Source organism: Cherax quadricarinatus, unplaced genomic scaffold, assembly GCF_038502225.1.
Source record: "Cherax quadricarinatus isolate ZL_2023a unplaced genomic scaffold, ASM3850222v1 Contig4493, whole genome shotgun sequence".
Taxonomy (NCBI): domain Eukaryota; kingdom Metazoa; phylum Arthropoda; class Malacostraca; order Decapoda; family Parastacidae; genus Cherax; species Cherax quadricarinatus.
The window spans coordinates 2,565-22,340 of record NW_027199519.1 but is presented as its reverse complement, the minus strand read 5'-3'; the positions used below and the strand labels follow the sequence as shown (position 1 = coordinate 22,340).

The 19,776-nt window shown below is 41.8% G+C and overlaps 1 long non-coding RNA gene across 1 annotated transcript; it reads left to right on the top strand.

The window, feature by feature from the left end:
• Positions 1 to 1,243: 1,243 nt before the first annotated feature.
• LOC138852156 (uncharacterized) lies at positions 1,244 to 18,771 on the top strand. The gene is made up of 4 exons (XR_011391586.1): positions 1,244 to 1,394; positions 5,552 to 5,795; positions 11,622 to 11,749; positions 18,637 to 18,771. It is a non-coding gene; the product is annotated as an uncharacterized lncRNA (long non-coding RNA).
• The last annotated feature ends 1,005 nt before the right edge of the window (positions 18,772 to 19,776 follow it).

Sequence of the window (19,776 nt, the reverse complement as noted above, 5' to 3'; positions counted from 1 at the left end):
TTCGAATTTGCAGCATTTATGTGAGGTAACGAGGATCAGTACCTAGGAACAACTGGCACGTTCACTTGCCGTTCTCAGCATCCTGGAACCTGAGCCGTTCCAGGATGCTGGAACGGCTCAGGTAACTACCAAAATCCTCAGCGGTGGTTCTTCAGTTGGTCGCAAAAGTTTCCGAGAAATACGACGACAATGGAGAGTGAAATTCAGGAATGTTGGTGTAGAGTTGATGTGTAAAATACTAGTGTGAAATTTTATTCCTATTAAATCACGTTAATTTCAGTTCACCTCTTCTGAAAGACTTCGCTATTTTCTCTAAGACTTCGCTATTTAATGGCTAATGTATCTTGTTGATTTTACATCTCTCTTTCTCAGCTGGTAGGTCACTATTTTACCATCTTTCTCAGCTGGTAGGTCAATATTTAATCATCTCTCTCAGCTGGTAGGTCACTATTTAACCATCTTTCTCAGCTGGTAGGTCACTATTTAACCATCTTTCTCAGCTGGTAGGTCAATATTTAATCATCTCTCTCAGCTGGTAGGTCACTATTTAACCATCTTTCTCAGCTGGTAGGTCAATATTTAATCATCTCTCTCAGCTGGTAGGTCACTATTTAACCATCTTTCTCAGCTGGTAGGTCACTATTTAACCATCTTTCTCAGCTGGTAGGTCAATATTTAATCATCTCTCTCAGCTGGTAGGTCACTATTTAACCATCTTTCTCAGCTGGTAGGTCACTGTTTAACCATCTCTCAGCTGGTACGTCGCTATTTAACCATCTTTCTCAGCTGGTAGGTCAGTATTTAACCATCTCTCTCAGCTGGTAGGTCACTATTTAACCATCTTTCTCAGCTGGTAGGTTACTATTTAACCATCTCTCTCAGCTGGTGGGTCACCATGACAACCATTTCTCTCATCTGGTAAGTTACTATGGCAACTATTTCTCTCAGTTGGTAAATCACCATGGCAACCATCTCTCTCAATTGGTATATCACTATGTAACCATCTTTCTCAGCTGGTAGGTTACCATGGCAACCATCTCACTCAGTTGGTCGGTTACCATGGCAACCATCGCTCTCAGCTGGTAGGTCACCATGGCAACCATCTCCCTCACCTAACTTTTCACCATTTCAGTCATCTCCCTCGGCTGCTTGGTTACCATGGTAACCATTTCCCTCAGCTGTCTGGTCACAATGGCAACCATGTCACATCGTGGCTGGTCACCATGACAACGGTGTCAACACAAGGGGAGACCACCGGATATTCCTCTCACCCCTCATAGAAACAAAGTGCTCTCACTACCTCGGGAGTAAACAAAACTCTTTCAGTGTTTACCTCATATTACCTCTGAGGCTGACAGCAAACAGAAGACGTTAAGGTGAAACTACCAGGCGAGGTGAGACGTATAAACAAGCCTTGCTAATCCTGTTCACCTACCAGTAAATAGTTACCTAGGGATAGTCAGATAAGATTTTGTTCGGATTTTTAACTCAGGAGGGTAAGCCACTCAGCATAACCCAATAAATGCAGTACGTCATCTCGGACTCTCTTTCTTATTTCCACTGTGGTCATTCAATCTTGCCCCTCAAGATGCGACCTTCTCCAGTCGACTAACAACAAGGTACCTACTTATCTGCTAGGTGAACGGGGACAGCAGGTGTCAGGAAACACCCTTGCCGTAAATCGACTGCTGTTACTAGAATCCAGGGTAGGGATAGACGTAGGGGCATGTCCCAAAACATTTCCTGCCTCTGCCCCATATCCCCCTACATGAACTATACATGGAGAGGGTTTCAGGGGTCAACGTCCCCGCGACCCGGTCTGAGACCAGGCCTCGTGGTGTATCAGGGTCTGATCAACCAGGTTGTTACTGCTGGCCGCACGCACACTGACCCCTAGCTGTTAATAAATGCCTTAGAGTATGTTGAATGTTGTAAGGGGTGTCTTAGACAAGAGGAGTTGAGGAGGATAACGGTAACAAGCCAGGCTTGCTGGCTTTATTGGGTTACCTGGACTGTTAGCATTCCGGATGTAGAATTGTGAAGAAAGCCTTGTTCTTGAGCACCTGTGTGTACCCGGGGTACAAACTCCATGTGCTCCCTGGGTACAAATACCTTGTGTTCCCAGGGAACAAACACCGTGTGTTACCAGGTTGCAAACACCTTGCGTACCCTGGGGCACAAATACCTATGTGTACCCTGGGGTAGAAATACCTGTGTGCTCAGGGTACAAACATCTGCGTGTACCCTAGATACAAACACATGTGTGTACCCGGAGTACAAACACCGTGTGCACGCCGTGATACAAACACCGTGTGCACCCCGTGATACAAACACCGTGTGCACCCCGTGATACAAACACCGTGTGCACCCCGTGATACAAACACTGTTCTCGGGGTAAAAACACCGTATATATCCTTCAGAAATCCAAGCTACTGCAGGCCTACTGCAGTGTTCCTCCTTTCTTATGTTCTTATGAGTGGGTGTGGGTGGGTGTGAGTTGGATCTGACTAGCTTGTGCTAATAGGTCTGAAGCCGTGCTCCCTCCTTAAGTGGATGTGACCTGACCTGACTTGGTTAGGCCAGTGGCTTAAGCCGGTAGGCGACCTGGACCTGCCCCGCATGGGCAAGTAGACCTGCTGCAGTGTTCCTTCTTTCTTATGTTCTTATATAATAGAATGTATATATCTAACCTTTTTTTTTTAATTTCACAACGTTTTAGCTTCTATAACGGTACTCGGGAGTTTGTTCCAATTATCCACAACTCTGTTACCAAACTAGTGCTTTCCTATATCCTTTCTGAATCCGGTTTTTTCCAACTTAAACCCAATGCTTCTCTCTATCCTCCTATACCTCTTGGTTTCTTTCCCTTTCGTCCCTCTCTCAGCCTTCCTCTCATTAAGACACATGTGCAACATCTGGATATCTTTATTGTAGTAGACGTTTCGCCATCCAGTGGCTTTATCAATACAGATTCTAGGACATAATAGGAAGACAGTAGAACTATATACAAAAGATGAGGTAATCAGTCCCTCGGCCTTGGAGTTAGTGTTCACAGCATCGTGGTGGAGGAGAATCTGGAGCAAAGACAAGAACACTGGCGGTTTATATAGGCGTCAGTGGATAGGGACGGGCAGCAGACGAGGGCAAAGTCACTGGTAGGCGGGATTCCCCAGTGGAAGTAGGTCTGATTACCTCATCTTTTGTATATAGTTCTACTGTCTTCCTATTATGTCCTAGAATCTGTATTGATAAAGCCACTGGATGGCGAAACGTCTACTACAATAAAGATATCCAGATGTTGCACATGTGTCTTAACTTTCATATTGTCGGTATTTTATACCTTTCTTGCACAACTTGTCAGACACTGCAACATCATGGAATCTTGGTTCAGAGGACATCTACAAGACCTTCTTCACGGCTGCTGCAACTAACCCATCTCTTTGGGAAGGACCTACTTCCACTGGGGAATCCCGCCTACCAGTGACTTTGCCCTCGTCTGCTGCCCGTCCCTATCCACTGACGCCTATATAACCGCCAGTCTTCTTGCCTTTGCTCCAGATTCTCCTCCACCACGATGCTGTGAACACTAACTCCAAGGCCGAGGGACTGATTACCTCATCTTTTGTATATAGTTCTACTGTCTTCCTATTATGTCCTAGAATCTGTATTGATAAAGCCACTGGATGGCGAAACGTCTACAATAAAGATATCCAGATGTTGCACATGTGTCTTAACTTTCATATTGTCGGTATTTTATACCTTTCTTGCACAATGGCGAAACGTCTACTACAATAAAGATATCCAGATGTTGCACATGTGTCTTAACTTTCATATTGTCGGTATTTTATACCTTTCTTTTAAAACTGGTGTGTTTGTTTGTGCTTGAGTAAGAACAAATAAGTTTGTGTAACTGTTCATTTTGATTATGTACTAGATTAATTTCACAAGTACTACAGAATTAATACTATTTACGTGCTCCTCCAGCGAAGTGTCTCGTATGATTTTTATTCCCAGATACGTTTCTTTTGCCGATTTTTAAATTCTTTTTTCTCAGTCTGTTCTATAGCTTCGGCTACTACTTCATTTTCTCAGTTTGTATAAATTCCTTCAAGGCTTCATTTTCTTCTCCTTCTCGTATCTTAAATGGATCCATATCATCTGAAAACCAGAGATCGACACCATGCCTAACCCTTCTAGGGTAGGGTAGGTGCCTGAGCCCGAGCCTTTAGCTCATAAGACTGTCATTCCCATTAGCCCCCTTGGGGCGGGGATGGCAGACCAGAGAGGCCTAGCTTGTGGCTAGGCCTGGGGACAGTTAGTCCCAAAGATGAGGAGGTACTTGTGCCTCCTCCCATGGGAGACTTAGGCCTCAGACACTCCCTAAAGAGGGAGCCAAGGCCGGGCCACCACTTGGAAAAGGCCCGGGCCGGGAGAATACCGGCTAATCTTTAACTAACTAACTAACTGAAAACCAAGTCACAGAATTTGATTTCCTCTAGATGAAAGTTATTCAGGGATTTTTCCGGCCGATTTAAGGATTAACAGTTAATCAGGAAACACTTTAACTTGCTGCTGAAAGTCACCAAGTAATCCAAGATCCCACAGGACCTTCAAGGAAGCGAGGTATCTGCCACTTTCTTATCTTCTGATATTCTTCCTATCAGGGTTCCAGTATCTACCTTTCCTGCGACCTTAAATCTAAGAATATATAAAAATATTCTTGCAATAATCATAATTATAATTCAAGGGGAAATATTTATGTACACACTAACAATAATTCATGCAATGTTTAACAAAATAATGTGATGAACGTTATCTATTATCATAACCAAAATATATCCTGCATGGTTTAAATTCTTAAATATATAACTCATGAACACCATGAACTGTGAATATATATAATTTATATGCTTAGATAAGTCTTTCAAAATGTTACATGGTATAAATAAATGTACCACATTTCCACTTACATTGGTTATATAGTGTAAGTGTTAATAACGCATTGCCCAGGAATAGCAGTTAATCGGCCAATTAGATTGCTCATCACTTAGCTGGTGTACAGCTGGAAGTTTTCTCTCATATAACAAATTTTTTGTGTACGAATGGTATATAATACCGACAAGATGAGATTAAGACACATGTGCAACATCTGGGTATCTTTATTGTAGACGTTTCGCCATCCAGTGGCTTTATCAATACAAATTCTAGGACATAACTTGAAGACAGTAGAACTATGTACAGAAGATGAGGTAATCAGTCCCTCAACATAGGAGTAGGTGCGAAGAGCACCTCCACGACTATGGTGCTCTTCACACCTACTCCTAGGTTGAGGGACTGATTACCTCATCTTCTGTACATAGTTCTACTGTCTTCAAGTTATGTCCTAGAATTTGTATTGATAAAGCCACTGGATGGCGAAACGTCTACAATAAAGATACCCAGATGTTGCACATGTGTCTTAATCTCAACAAATTTTTTACAGGTTGTTACTCAGAACATATTTAGAGAATGGACCAAAATTTCAGAAAATATTTTTTTTTTAATGTTCCAGACCTCAACAAGGAGTAATCGAATCATCCTCCGACAAAGATAAGAATGCAGAAGGTAAGAATGAAGCAGAGGCAGAACAACAGAGAGAGATAGAAGAACAGGAACAGGAGACATTGAAGCTAAAAATACTGGAGAACGAAGGCGATGAGGAAGAGGAGGAGGAGGAAGAGCTGATAAGGGAGAGGGAGGAGTATTTATCTCGAGTGACACATCTCCACCTGGCAAGGAAATCAATCACACATATTGTGAGTCTCTGCCCAGTACCTGTCATATTATGAAGTCCTTTTTAAATAAAATTTTGAAATCACTGAAGTAGTTCACCTTCTTCCGGATGGACTAAGATGGTCACTTTTTCCATTATTTTTCACTTAGAGTCATGAACATATGATAGCAGGAGAAACTAATAATTTGTATCTTACGTGGCTATTATTATAAAGAATGCCTTTTTGATGGGTTAACCTTAAATACCTTACTTAAAAATGCTTTAAGTTGATAAAATCTTTTCGAGTAGTGTTGTATTAACTTTATAAATCCTCCATGTACAATAAATTAGACGTAAAAAGCCTTTTAAGTGGCGAGTAGCTTTATAAATCTTCCTTAAATGATGGTATACATTTAAAAACATTTTTTTTCTGATAAGTTAGCCACATAAATTCCCCCCATATGATGACTGCCTTTTTTAAAGCCAAATTTCTTGATAGATTAAATATTTTAATTCTTTCCTTCTTTAGTAGTTTACCTAATATTTAGGTAAGATTTCAATGGTTTAACTTTATTATGGTTTTGTTTTTAAGCTTCATTTCTAGAAAATTTAGCAATTAAAAACTTCTTTCCTTACAGATAATCTGTTTCCTTGAATGTTAGATTAATTCTCGATATTCTTCCTTCCTAATTTGTTGCTTCTCGTACAAGGTTCCTTCATGATGAATTAGCCATTTGAAGGGCATCTTCGTCACCAAAATAGGCCGTCCAATTCATTCTAATGAGGACACTAGAGCACTCCAGGATGATTTGAATAGACTGATGCAATGGTCGGAGAAGTGGCAGATGCAGTTTAATATTGACAAATGCAAAGTTCTAAATGTTGGACAGTTAAATAACCATGCCACATATAAACTAAATAATGTAGGATTTAGGAGTTCTGGTTAGCAGAAATCTAAAACCAAGACAACAGTGTATTAGTGTTCGCAATAAAGCTAACAGAATCCTTGGCTTCATATCTAGAAGTATAAATAATAGAAGTCCTCAGGTTGTTCTTCAACTCTATATATCCTTGGTTAGGCCTCATTTAGACTATGCTGCTCAGTTCTGGTCACCGTATTACAGAATGGATATAAATGCTCTGGAAAACGTACAGAGGAGGATGACAAAGTTGATCCCATGTATCAGAAATCTTCCCTATGAGGATAGTCTGAGGGCCCTGAATCTGCACTCTCTCGAAAGGCGTAGAATTAGGGGGGATATGATCGAGGTGTATAAATGGAAAACAGGAATAAATAAAGGGGAAGTAAATAGTATGCTGAAAAATTCCAACCAAAACAGGACTCGCAGCAATGGTTTCAAGTTGGAAAAATTCAGATTCAGGAAGGATATAGGAAAGCACTGGTTTGGTAATAGAGTTGTGGATGAGTGGAACAAACTCCGAGTACAGTTATAGAGGCTAAAACTTTGTGTAGTTTTAAAAATAGATTAGATAAATACATGAGTGGGTGTGGGTGAGTGTGAGTTGGACCTGACTAGCTTGTGCTACTAGGTTTGATGCCGTGCTCCTTCCTTAAGTGGAAGTGACCTGACTAGGTGGGTCATTGAGCTAATCGGGCGGGAGGACATGGACCTGCTTCGCATGGGTCAGTAGGCCTGCTGCAGTGCTCCTTCTTTCTTATGTTCTTATGTTCCTATCACTTGGCAAGATTTCAAACTTCCTTCGTGAGAGGTTAGCATTCTGAAGCCTTTCTTCATGATTTGTTAATCACTTAAAACCTTCCTTAAAGTTTAGGAAATCGCATGAATTTGCAAGTTTGATTAAAAAAAAAATTCTCAGTGCAATATCTGAAAACTGATTCGTCTGATACATCTCAAACTTTAAAGGTTGGTGTGTCTTATTTACAAGAAAGTCTTAGTTTAACTATGAGGTGTGTAGAGGCGAATTTGTAAATCTTATTGAAGGAATTAAAATACTGGTGATAAGACGAGAATTTGTGAATGACTCTTCTGACCAGCTTCAGATCTTCAGCGGTGATATATCTTATGCAGAGGAAGCTTACGACTGTATATGCAATTAAGAATATATAGTGAAAAACTGTGCCGTAATTGGAGAATATTTATCCGATGAACTTTACCTAGCGATTGATTTGGATTCGTTTTGGGCTGTACTGGTACCAAATTTTAATTTTTGATGAAGAAATTGGACATTTTTACATGTGATGACTTTTGATTGCCTGTTCTCATTAGCTTCCAATCATTAATGCTGATATTTAAAAATATTATAATCTTATATCCTAATTTGTACTATTTTGTTAGCATGCAGTGATGCACAGAGCCTATTTATTTACTATGTAACTGCATTAAAAACTTACAATGCATCCGGAAGTATGCCTTTTGCTTGCATTGGGGGTGTAGGGAGATAGGGTTATAGTGGGATTTGGTGTACTATTCCTGCGCTGGGCTGCGATACAGTTAAGTCTGGTAGGTATCTAGCAAGGAGGACGTTTCAGTAGTTGACATAATTCTGTTTTCTTCTTCCACTGTTTTCATGTATAACTTTGCTTCATATCATCAGCAAGGTTCATTAGAGTGTGTCTTGTAAGACTCGTGAACTATAACTTAGAGAAGGTTCATGAAACTATTTGGATAGGCAGGTGCCTATCGATTGCTTTATTAAGTCATTTCTATTTTCTATGCCATAACTTCAGAAAGTCTCTCTCTCTCTCTCTCTCTCTCTCTCTCTCTCTCTCTCTCTCTCTCTCTCTCTCTCTCTCTCTCTCTCTCTCTCTCTCTCTCTCTCTCTCTCTCTCTCTCTCTCTGAATATGTGGAGTGCAAAACCATGGCAAGCTGATCCTACAACTAGAAAGCCAATGCTACAATCACAGTTAAATAACATTCCTTCAGTTTTTCATATATCTCAACAGTATTGCAGATTAGATATACACAACAACGGGATGCGGTGTCATTTAGTGCTAAAAAAATAATATAGAATTAAAAGCTACTTTATAATGTTTGTAAACAACACAAGGTAAACACATCTTACTTGCAGTATTCTCCAAGTGTTTACTTAGCGATGTGTCAACAATGCGACTGTAAGTACACAGATAAACTGGGAAAAATCTTTCAATCCGCATTCATTGTAACATAAAAAATGAAGATGTATGTTGGTAGTAGGTTGGTTGACAGCAACCACTCAGGGAGGTACTACCGTCCTGTGGTAGTAGGTTGGTTGACAGCAACCACTCAGGGAGGTACTACCGTCCTGTGGTAGTAGGTTGGTAGACAGCAACCACCCAGGGAGGTACTACCGTCCTGTGGTAGTAGGTTGGTTGATAGCAACCACCCAGGGAGGTACTACCGTCCTGTGGTAGTAGGTTGGTAGACAGTAGGCACTCAGGGAGGTACTACCGTCCTGTGGTAGTAGGTTGGTTGACAGCAACCACTCAGGGAGGTACTACCGTCCTGTGGTAGTAGGTTGGTTGACAGCAACCACTCAGGGAGGTACTACCGTCCTGTGGTAGTAGGTTGGTTGACAGCAACCACTCAGGGAGGTACTACCGTCCTGTGGTAGTAGGCTGGTAGACAGCAACCACTCAGGGAGGTACTACCGTCCTGTGGTAGTAGGCTGGTTGACAACAACCACCCAGGGAGGTACTACCGTCCTGCCAAGTGAGTGTGAAATGGAATCCTGTGATTGCTTTACACAATGATATGAATGCTTGTGTATTTTCTGTTTCATAAATACGGAAGAAAACAGGTACTTCTTGCTACTTCTACTTTCACTAAATATACAGAAGATTATTTAGGTAAAGGAAAAGACGTTTTTGTTGCATTTATGGTTTTGGAAAAGGCATATGATAAGGTGGACAGGGGAGGCAATGTTGCAGGTGTTCCAAATGTATGGAAGAGGTGGTATGTTACTGAAAGCAGTGACGAGATTTTTACGAGGATAGTGAGGTTCAGGTTAGAGTACGTAAGAGAGAGGGAGATTATTTTCCAGTAAAAGTAGGCCTTAGACATGGTTGTTCAATATATTTATAGATGGGATTGTAAGAGAAGTGAATGCTCGGTTGTTGGCAAGAGGTGTGGGATTGAATGATAAAGAATCTAACACAAAGTTTGAGTTGTCACAGTTGCTTTTTGCTGATGACACTGTGCTTTTGGGAGATTCTGAAGAGAAGTTGCGGAGGTTGGTGGATGAATTTGGTAGGGTATGTTAGAGAAGGAAATTAAAAGAGGAAGGGGATGAGAATAACAAAAAAATTAGGTAATGAAGGATTAGATATCAGACTGGAGGGAGGCAGTAAGGTGGAAGTGAATGTATTCAAATATTTAGGAGTAGACTTGTCAGCAGATGCGTCTATGAATAACGAGATGAATAACAGAATTGATGAGAGGAAAAAGGTAAGTGGTGCACTGAGGAGTCTGTGGAGACAAAGAACGTTATCCATGGAAGCATAGGGGAATGTATGAGAGTATGGGTGGTGAATGTTGCAACAAGGAGAAGGCAGTGGAGATGTCGTGTCGAGGTTACTAAAAATATTATCCAGAGGGCTGAGGAGGAGTTGTTGAGTTGGTTTGGACATTTCGAGAGGATTGAACAAAACAAAATGATTTGGAGAGCGTACAAATCTGCAGTGGAAGGAAGGCGGGGTAGGGGTCGTCCTAGGAAAGGTTGGAGGGAGGGAGTAAAGGAAGATTTGTATGTGATGTTTTGGGCTCCCAGGAAGCGTGCGTGAGCGTGTTAGGTGCGTGTGGAGATAACTAGTTTTAATGGCTTTACGTTCAGTTGGAGTGTAAGCAAAGTAATATTTATGGAGGGAATCAGGGAAGCCGGCAAGCCGGACTTAAGTACTGGAGGTGGGAAGTACAGTGCCTGCACTCCATCACTATCTAACTCTGGCAAGACAGTGATGGAATCACCCTGCCTTGGTGGGACACTGCCAATATGTTATTAAAAAAATATTCTATTAGATCTAGACAAGAAAGACACAGGCCATGAAGGTGACTAGTGTCTGGTGTCACTGCTAAATTTTAGCCTAGAAGTAATCATCACTAACCTAACAGAAGCCTCTTGTTGGTGATCGTATAAGATGCTATAAGCATAAGTCCGAATAATACTTGATATTAAATGTGAAGCACAACTGAAGCACATTTCGATTTCCTAAAGTATAGAGCTCAGTTACAATACGGAAATTGTAACACCAGTATATCTCTTCAGTAAACCCAAAACCAGTATCTCAAGGTATAACGTTCACAAACCTTTTATATAATTAAAAATAACATGAAATCTGATTAGAATATTATTCAAGCATTGACTAAGTCACAGTGTGGAATTTTAGCACATTCAGCACTGAAAACTGAAACAGAAGTTCCTCTCAGTACCAAGAAACTTTGTACCTTCCATGAAACCGATGTACAATTAAATAAGGTTACTAAATACCAACGAACTTTCTTTTAGTTCTAAATATTCAGATTTCCTCAGTCTACACATATACATTATATATGAGACAGGGTTAAGAATACACCAATTTTTTTCTCTTTGGTAAATTTACTAAAAAAAGACTCTCATTATTAGATTTTCTTATTTAGCAGAAATAACCAAAAATTATATTGAAAAGTTTAGTGAAAATCAAGGACAAGGATGAACTAGTATACTATATTATGGGTTTTGTTTAACAGTTGATAGGAACTTTCTCCTCATTACAATACTCAGCACTTGTCATCAGTCACTGTAGAAGGAAATTATTAAGGTCTTCCACAACAATAGATAAAGAGAGATTTCTTACAGAGTGTTCTTCCAGTTGGAGTTTTTTCTGAGAAAGTCTACAACCTTAAAGGTAGTTCATTAACTGCGTGTTTCCAGGAAAACGTGAGTGCATGTCCTGGAGCGAGGGTGGTGTTCCTCCAGCATAATCACCTCACTCGCCTGGCCAACCTCCGTCCCTTGAGGAACCTGCAAGAACTCTATCTTCAAGACAACCACATCACCAGGTGAGAACGACCAGGATGAACACATGACCAGGTGAGAATGACCAGGATGACCACATCACCGGGTGAGTACCTCCAGGATGACCACATCTTTAGGTGAGTGCCTCCAGGATGACCACATCACCAGGTGAGAACGACCAGGATGGCCACATCACCAGATGAGAGCGACCAGGATGAAAACATCACTAGGTGAGTACCTCCAGGATGACCACATCACTAGGTTAGTACCTCCAGGATGACCACATCACCAGGTGAGAACGACCAGGATGACCACATCACCAGGTGAGAACGACCAGGATGACCACATCACTAGGTGAGTACCGCCAGGATGACCACATCACCAGGTGAGTGCCGCCAGAATGACCACATCACCAGGTGAGTACCTCCAGGATGACCACATCACAAGGTGAGTACCTCCAGGTTGACCACATCACTAGGTGAGTACCTCCAGATGACCACATCACCAGGTAAGTACCTCCAGCATGACTACATCATCATATGGTTCTCTCCAGGACTACTACGTTCCCAGTGGATACCACCACACAACACACACACACACACACACACACACACACACACACACACACACACACACACACACACACACACACACACACACACACACACACACACACACAGTACACCCAACCGAGGAAGAAGTGAAGAGGCTTCTGAGTGAGCTAGATACCTCAAAGGCAATGGGGCCGGATAAAATCTCTCCATGGGTCCTGAGAGAGGGAGCAGAGGCGCTATGTGTACCCCTAACAACAATATTCAATACATCTATCGAAACAGGGAGACTGCCTGAGGCATGGAAGACAGCAAATGTAGTCCAAATCTTTAAAAAAGGAGACAGACATGATGCACTAAACTACAGACCAGTGTCAATGACATGTATAGTATGCAAAATCATGGAGAAGATTATCAGGAAAAGAGTGGTGTAACACCTAGAAAGGAATGATCTCAACAACAGCAGCCAACATGGTTTCAGGGACGGGAAATCCTGTGTCACAAACCTACTGGAGTTCTATGACATGGTGACAGCAGTAAGACAAGAGAGAGAGGGATGGGTGGATTGCATTTTCTTGGACTTCAAGAAGGCGTTTGACACAGTTCCACACAAGAGATTACTGCAAAAACTGGAGGACCAAGCAGGGATAACAGGGAAGGCACTACAATGGATCAGGGAATACTTGTCAGGAAGACAGCAGCGAGTCATGGTACGTGGCGAGGTGTCAGAGTGGGCACCTGTGACCAGCGGGGTCCCACAGGGGTCAGTCCTAGGACCAGTGCTGTTTCTGGTATTTGTGAACGACATGACGGAAGGAATAGACTCTGAGGTGTCCCTGTTTGCAGATGACGTGAAGTTGATGAGAAGAATTCATTCGATCGAAGACCAGGCAGAACTACAAAGGGATCTGGACAGGCTGCAGACCTGGTCCAGCAATTGGCTCCTGGAGTTCAACTCCACCAAGTGCAAAGTCATGAAGATTGGGGAAGGGCAAAGAAGACCGCAGACGGAGTACAGTCTAGGGGGCCAGAGACTACAAACCTCACTCAAGGAAAAAGATCTTGGGGTGAGTATAACACCAGGCACATCTCCTGAAGCGCACATCAACCAAATAACTGCTGCAGCATATGGGCGCCTAGCAAACCTCAGAACAGCATTCCGACATCTTAATAAGGAATCGTTCAGGACCCTGTACACCGTGTACGTTAGGCCCATATTGGAGTATGCGGCACCAGTTTGGAACCCACACCTAGCCAAGCACGTAAAGAAACTAGAGAAAGTGCAAAGGTTTGCAACAAGACTAGTCCCAGAGCTAAGAGGTATGTCCTACGAGGAGAGGTTAAGGGAAATCAACCTGACGACACTGGAGGACAGGAGAGATAGGGGGGGACATGATAACGACATACAAAATACTGAGAGGAATTGACAAGGTGGACAAAGACAGGATGTTCCAGAGATTGGACACAGTAACAAGGGGACACAGTTGGAAGCTGAAGACACAGATGAATCACAGGGATGTTAGGAAGTATTTCTTCAGCCACAGAGTAGTCAGTAAGTGGAATAGTTTGGGAAGCGATGTAGTGGAGGCAGGATCCATACATAGCTTTAAGCAGAGGTATGATAAAGCTCACGGTTCAGGGAGAGTGACCTAGTAGCGACCAGTGAAGAGGCGGGGCCAGGAGCTTGGACTCGACCCCTGCAACCTCAACTAGGTGAGTACAACTAGGTGAGTACACACACACACACACACACACATACACACACACACACACACATAGCCAAGCACGTAAAGAAACTAGAGAAAGTGCAAAGGTTTGCAACACGACTAGTCCCAGAGCTAAGAGGTATGTCCTACGAGGAGAGGTTAAGGGAAATCAACTTGACGACACTGGAGGACAGGAGAGATAGGTGGGACATGATAACGACATACAAAATACTGAGAGGAATTGACAAGGTGGAAAAAGACAGGATGTTCCAGAGATGGGACACAGCAACACGGGGACACAGTTGGAAGCTGAAGACACAGATGAATCACAGGGATGTTAGGAAGTATTTCTTCAGCCACAGAGTAGTCAGGAAGTGGAATAGTTTGGGAAGCAATGTAGTGGAGGCAGGATCCATACATAGCATTAAGCAGAGGTATGATAAAGCTCAAGGTTCAGGGAGAGTGACCTAGTAGCGACCAGTGAAGAGGCGGGGCCAGGAGCTTGGACTCGACCCCTGCAACCTCAACTAGGTGAGCACAACTAGGTGAGTACACACACGCACACACACACATGCTTCGAAATACGATACTACTGGAAAACATTTAGATGCAAGTTTAGATGTGGCACTTGTCTATAGTGAGTTGGCCCATTTGTAAGACCAACTTGTGAAGGACGTAAGGAAAATGTGACAGTTGACTGCAGGAAGTGTGTTGAACGTAGTGATGCACAATGTCATCGATGTAGTTGAAGTTTTGGCAGTAAAGACTGAAAACCAAAATTTTGTCATTGTGTTCGTATACAAGCTTCATGATTAAACTTCTCAACAATTCCAAGAACAGCTTTTGAAAAGTGGCCACTGTCTGGAAAATCTCCCAACTCCTGCCCTAGACATCTTGCTGCTGGGTGATTTCAGCTTAAGACACCTAACATGGAGGAATGTAACAAATAATGTTATAGCAAACATAACCCCAGGAGGCAGCTCAGATGAAAATTCACACACACATGAGCAATTAAATCTCTGCAACAAATTCACTTTAAGCCATCAAATAGTGGAACCAACAAGACTGGAAAATACACTTGAAGTCATCTTCACAGTATTCACCTTTGCCTAGAAAGAATTAACTCTGAGAAGATGTAAACTAGAAAGTGAGAGATTCTCCCTGTACAGAGGAAGACGAAGAATCACAGAGCTGCTGAAAGAGGTCAGAATATCTGAAATACAAAAGGAGGCATTGGTCAGAAAAATAGCAAATATCGAACTTACTAGGATTTATTTCAAGAAGTGTAAGTAACAGAAATCCAAAAGCTATTTTACAACTCTATACAACACTAGTGAGGCCTCATTTAGATTATGCCATCAGTTTTGGTCTCCTTACTACAGGATAGATATAGACTCATTGGAGAACATAGAGAGAAGAATGACTAAAATGATTTACTGTATAAGAAATCTCCCATATGAAGATAGACTTAGAGCCTTGAATCTCCACTCTCTGGAGAGACGTAGAATGCGGGGAGATTTCATCGAAGTGAATAAGTGGAAGATGGGCATAAACAAAGGAGATATTAATAAAGTATTGAGGGTGTCGAACCAGGTAAGAATCAGAAATAATGGATTTAAGTTGAATAAATTTAGATTTAGAAAGGACATAGGTAAGTACTGGTTTTCCAACAGAGTTGTGGATGCGTGGAACAATCTTCCGAGTAGGGTGATCGAGGCTAGGACCTTGGGTAGCTTTGAAAAGAGACTGGACATATATATGAGTGGGAGGGGCCGGGTTTCATTGGTGTCATTGGGTACGGGAGTAAATTTTATGGTAGCGTAGCTTTGGGTAGGGGTCGTTTTAATAAGGACCTGCCTTGTATGGGCCAGTAGGCCTTCTGCAGTGTTCCTCCATTCTTATGTTCTTATGTTCTTATGATTCATATAGGGTACAAGAAACTCAGGAAGCTCTTGAAGCCATAAATAAAATTGAAAGAAACCCAAACTACTTCTTATGCCAAATCTAGGGCAAAAAGAGCATCCAGTACTGGACCCCTGCTTAGACGAGATAGGACTTACACAGATGACAGCAAAGAAATGAGTGAGATACTGAAGTCTCAGTATGACTCAGCGTTTGAAAATAAATGGTATAAAATGGTACAAAATAAATGGTATAAAATGGTACAAAATAAATGGTATAAAATACCGACACAATGGAAACATAAACACATAAGCAGTATAATGTGATCCTTGATATTTTCATGACTCAGCGTTTATCAAGCCGTTAACCAGACAAAGAGTAGACAGTCTAAATGAATTTTTTATAACCGAGACTCAAAATTTGGTTAACTCAAAAATCTCTGATATTATCCTCACACCACAAGGCTTTGAAGAAGCAATAAATGACATGCCCATGCACTCTGCCCCTGGCCCAGACTCATGGAACTCCGTGTTCGTCAAGAATTGCAAGAAGCCACTTTCACATGCCTTCGGCTTTCTATGGAGAGGGAGCATGGACACAAGGATCATCCCACAGTCACTAAAAACAACAGACATAGCCCCACTCCACAATGGCGGGCAGTAAAGCAACTGTAAAGAATCAGAGACTGATAGCACTAACATCCCACATCATAAAAATCTTTGAAAGGGTTCTAAGAAGCAAGATCACCACCCACCTAGATACCCATTAATTACACAACCCAGGGTAGCATGAGTTTAGAGCAGGTCGCTCCTGGCTATCCCAACCACTGGACCACTATGACATGGTCTTGGATGCTCTGGAGGACAAACAAAATGCAGCTGTAGTACACATGGACTTTGCGGAAGCCTTCGATAAGTGCGATCATGGTGTAATAGCACACATAATGCGAGATAAAAGGAATTACAGGAAAAGTTGGTAAATGGATCTATAACTTCCTAACCAACACAACACAAAGAGTACCAATAAACAGTGAAGTCAGAGGAGGCTACAGTGAAAGTATCCATTCCACAAGGTACAGTACTCGCTCCCAACCTGTTCCTCATCCTCATATTTAACATAGACAGAGGTGTAAGCCACAGCACCGTGTCTTCCTTTACGGGTGACACCCGAATTTGCATGACAGTGTCATCCACTGAAGACACTGCAAGTCTCCAAGCAGACATTAACCAAATCTTTAAATAGGCAGCAGAAAGCAATAGGAAGGTCAATGAAGACAAATTTCAATTATTCGACTATGGAAAATTCCATGAAATTAAAACTGTATCGGAGTATAAAACAAATGTCAAATACACAATAGAGCGAAGCACTAATGTGAAGGACCTGGGAGTGATAATGTCAGAGAATTTCACTTGCAATGATCACAGCAATGTATCTATCACATCTGCCAGGACAATGATAAGACGGATAATGTGAGCCTTCAAAACTAGGGATGCCAAGCCCTCTAAGCTGGAGTTAATGTACACTAATGGTCCCTTTCAATCCAGACGAAACTGCAGACCTGGAGAAAGTTTAGTAAAAGAACTTTCACGGCACATGTAAGTATATATAAAGCACGAAAATTAATGGGAACGGTTGAAGTCCCTTGATTTGTATTCCCCGGAACACAGGAGAGAAAGATACATGATAATATACACTTGGAAAATCCTAGAGGAACTAGTCCCAAATCTGCACACGAAAATCACTCCCTACGAAAGCAAAAGAGTCAGCAGGAGATGCAACATCTTCCCCAATGAAAGCAGAGGTGTCATGAATACATTAAGAGACAACACAAATAAGTGTCAGGGGCCAAAGACTGTTCAACTGCCTTCCAGCATACATAAGGGGCATTACCAATAGGCCCCTGGCTGTCTTCAAGAGGGTGCTGGACAGGCACTTAAAGTCAGTTTTTGACAATCCGGGCTGCTGCTCGTACGTCGGTTTGCGTGCGGCCAACGGTTACACCCTGGTTGATCAGGCCCTGATCCACCGCGAGGCCTGGTCACGGACCGGGTCGCTGGAGCGTTGACCCCCGAAACTCTCTCCAGGTACTCCAGGTAATAGAGAAGATAGGCCTACCGAGAGTTTGAAAAGACCAAAATGGCCAAGGGTGGCCCTGAAAGTCTAGAAGAGACTACACGAGCCCTACATTAGGATGGATTAAAGAAGGGGAAACTGTGAGAGGCCAAGTGTTGAGAAGGAACAGAATAATTGGTTGGGACTAAAGTCACTCAGGTGTCAGATTCTAAAGGAAGGAAAGAAAACCAACACAGTTTTGATATTTATTCAGGGTAACGATTTGCGGCTAGTGGCGTCTTTATTCCTAACTCCGAAAATACTATAAAGGGAACATATACAGTGAGTGGATAGAGATGACTTGAAGTGAGATAACAGTGAGCTGAACGAAGATCGAGTGATGAGTGTCAAGTAAATATGCGCCTGGATTGGTGTCACCTGATGGCTGTGCAACCCAGTTGTATTTGCAAGTCTTATTTATACCAATTATTATAGCCCAAGAATAATAATTTATTTATTAATATATTCCGAAAGAGGATAAATTCTGAAGGATGAATATTATGGGATACCATGATAAGAAAAGGCACAGTATTACGCCTGCCTATATTAGACAACGAGAAAGTTACCTCTGCATGACATTATAAATATAGGCAAGTAAATAGGTTTATAAGTTTACACGAATACGGAAAGATGTAAATTGTTTAATTTATATTGCCACAGGTTAGAGTGTCTGCAGGAGTTGGTAAGCCTACGCCGCCTTCTGGTACCTGGAAATCGTGTAGGAGTGGTGGAAGGTCTTCCACGGGGTCTGCAAGAGCTACACATCCAGCAACAGCGCCTTCCTCCCGGTGATGCCCTGGTTCTCGACCCCCAAGCATTAACTTTGGTACAGGTTGGTGAATGACCTTTCCAAGTACCTTAACTATGGTATTTAAACAATTGCTAGAGAAACTGTGCTGCCAATTAGCAAGAAAAATCAGTAAGTTAAAAGTGCGGGACAATTGCATTCAAAATTTTATTTATTAATTAACACATCGGCAGTTTCCCACCAAGGTAGGGTGGCCCGAAAAAGAAAAATTTTCTCCATCATTCACTCCAGCACTGTCTTACACCACAGTTATAAAAGAGTAACATTAACACCTCTCCTTCAGAGTACTTCCCATCTCCAGGATTCAAGTCCGGCCTGCCGGTTTCCCTGAATCCCTTCATAAATATTATCCTGCTCACACTCCAACAGCATGTCAAGTCCTAAAAACCATTTGTCTCCATTCGCTCCTATCTAACACGCTCACGCATGCTTGCTGGATATATAAGTAAAAGAAACTCCGATACAGCGATTATCTCTGTCCTTACCATAGTTAAATAATGCATTCCCATTGATTCCTATTGCCTTAACTACGTTAAAGATACATTGCAAGTTACATTGTCCCATGGAACTAACACAAAATTTTTAGGGTTGTTTTATGTTTTAAATTAATCTGTACCAGTTTGTTTATAAAAGTGATCAAAAAACAATGGAAATCACTGTAACAGATTTTTCACATTTTCTTTGACCTATGTACTCAGTCATACAAATATTATTTGAATAATAAAAACAAAGAATATTTTTATTAAGTTCAAAAATTAAATGTTAATCAATATATAGACCTTCAAAAAGTATTTCACACAAAATTAATCAAAATTTCAGATGTCACGATTTTTTTCAGGAATGCAACTGAGAGCCAAACATGACTCACGAAGTCGTAATGACACGATTGTAAACAAACCATACCACAGGTGGGGTTAGAACCCGTGATCAGACAGCCACAAAACTCCAGTGGCTAAAGCGTCGGTCTGAAGTTTTGTGACTCTCTGATCGTA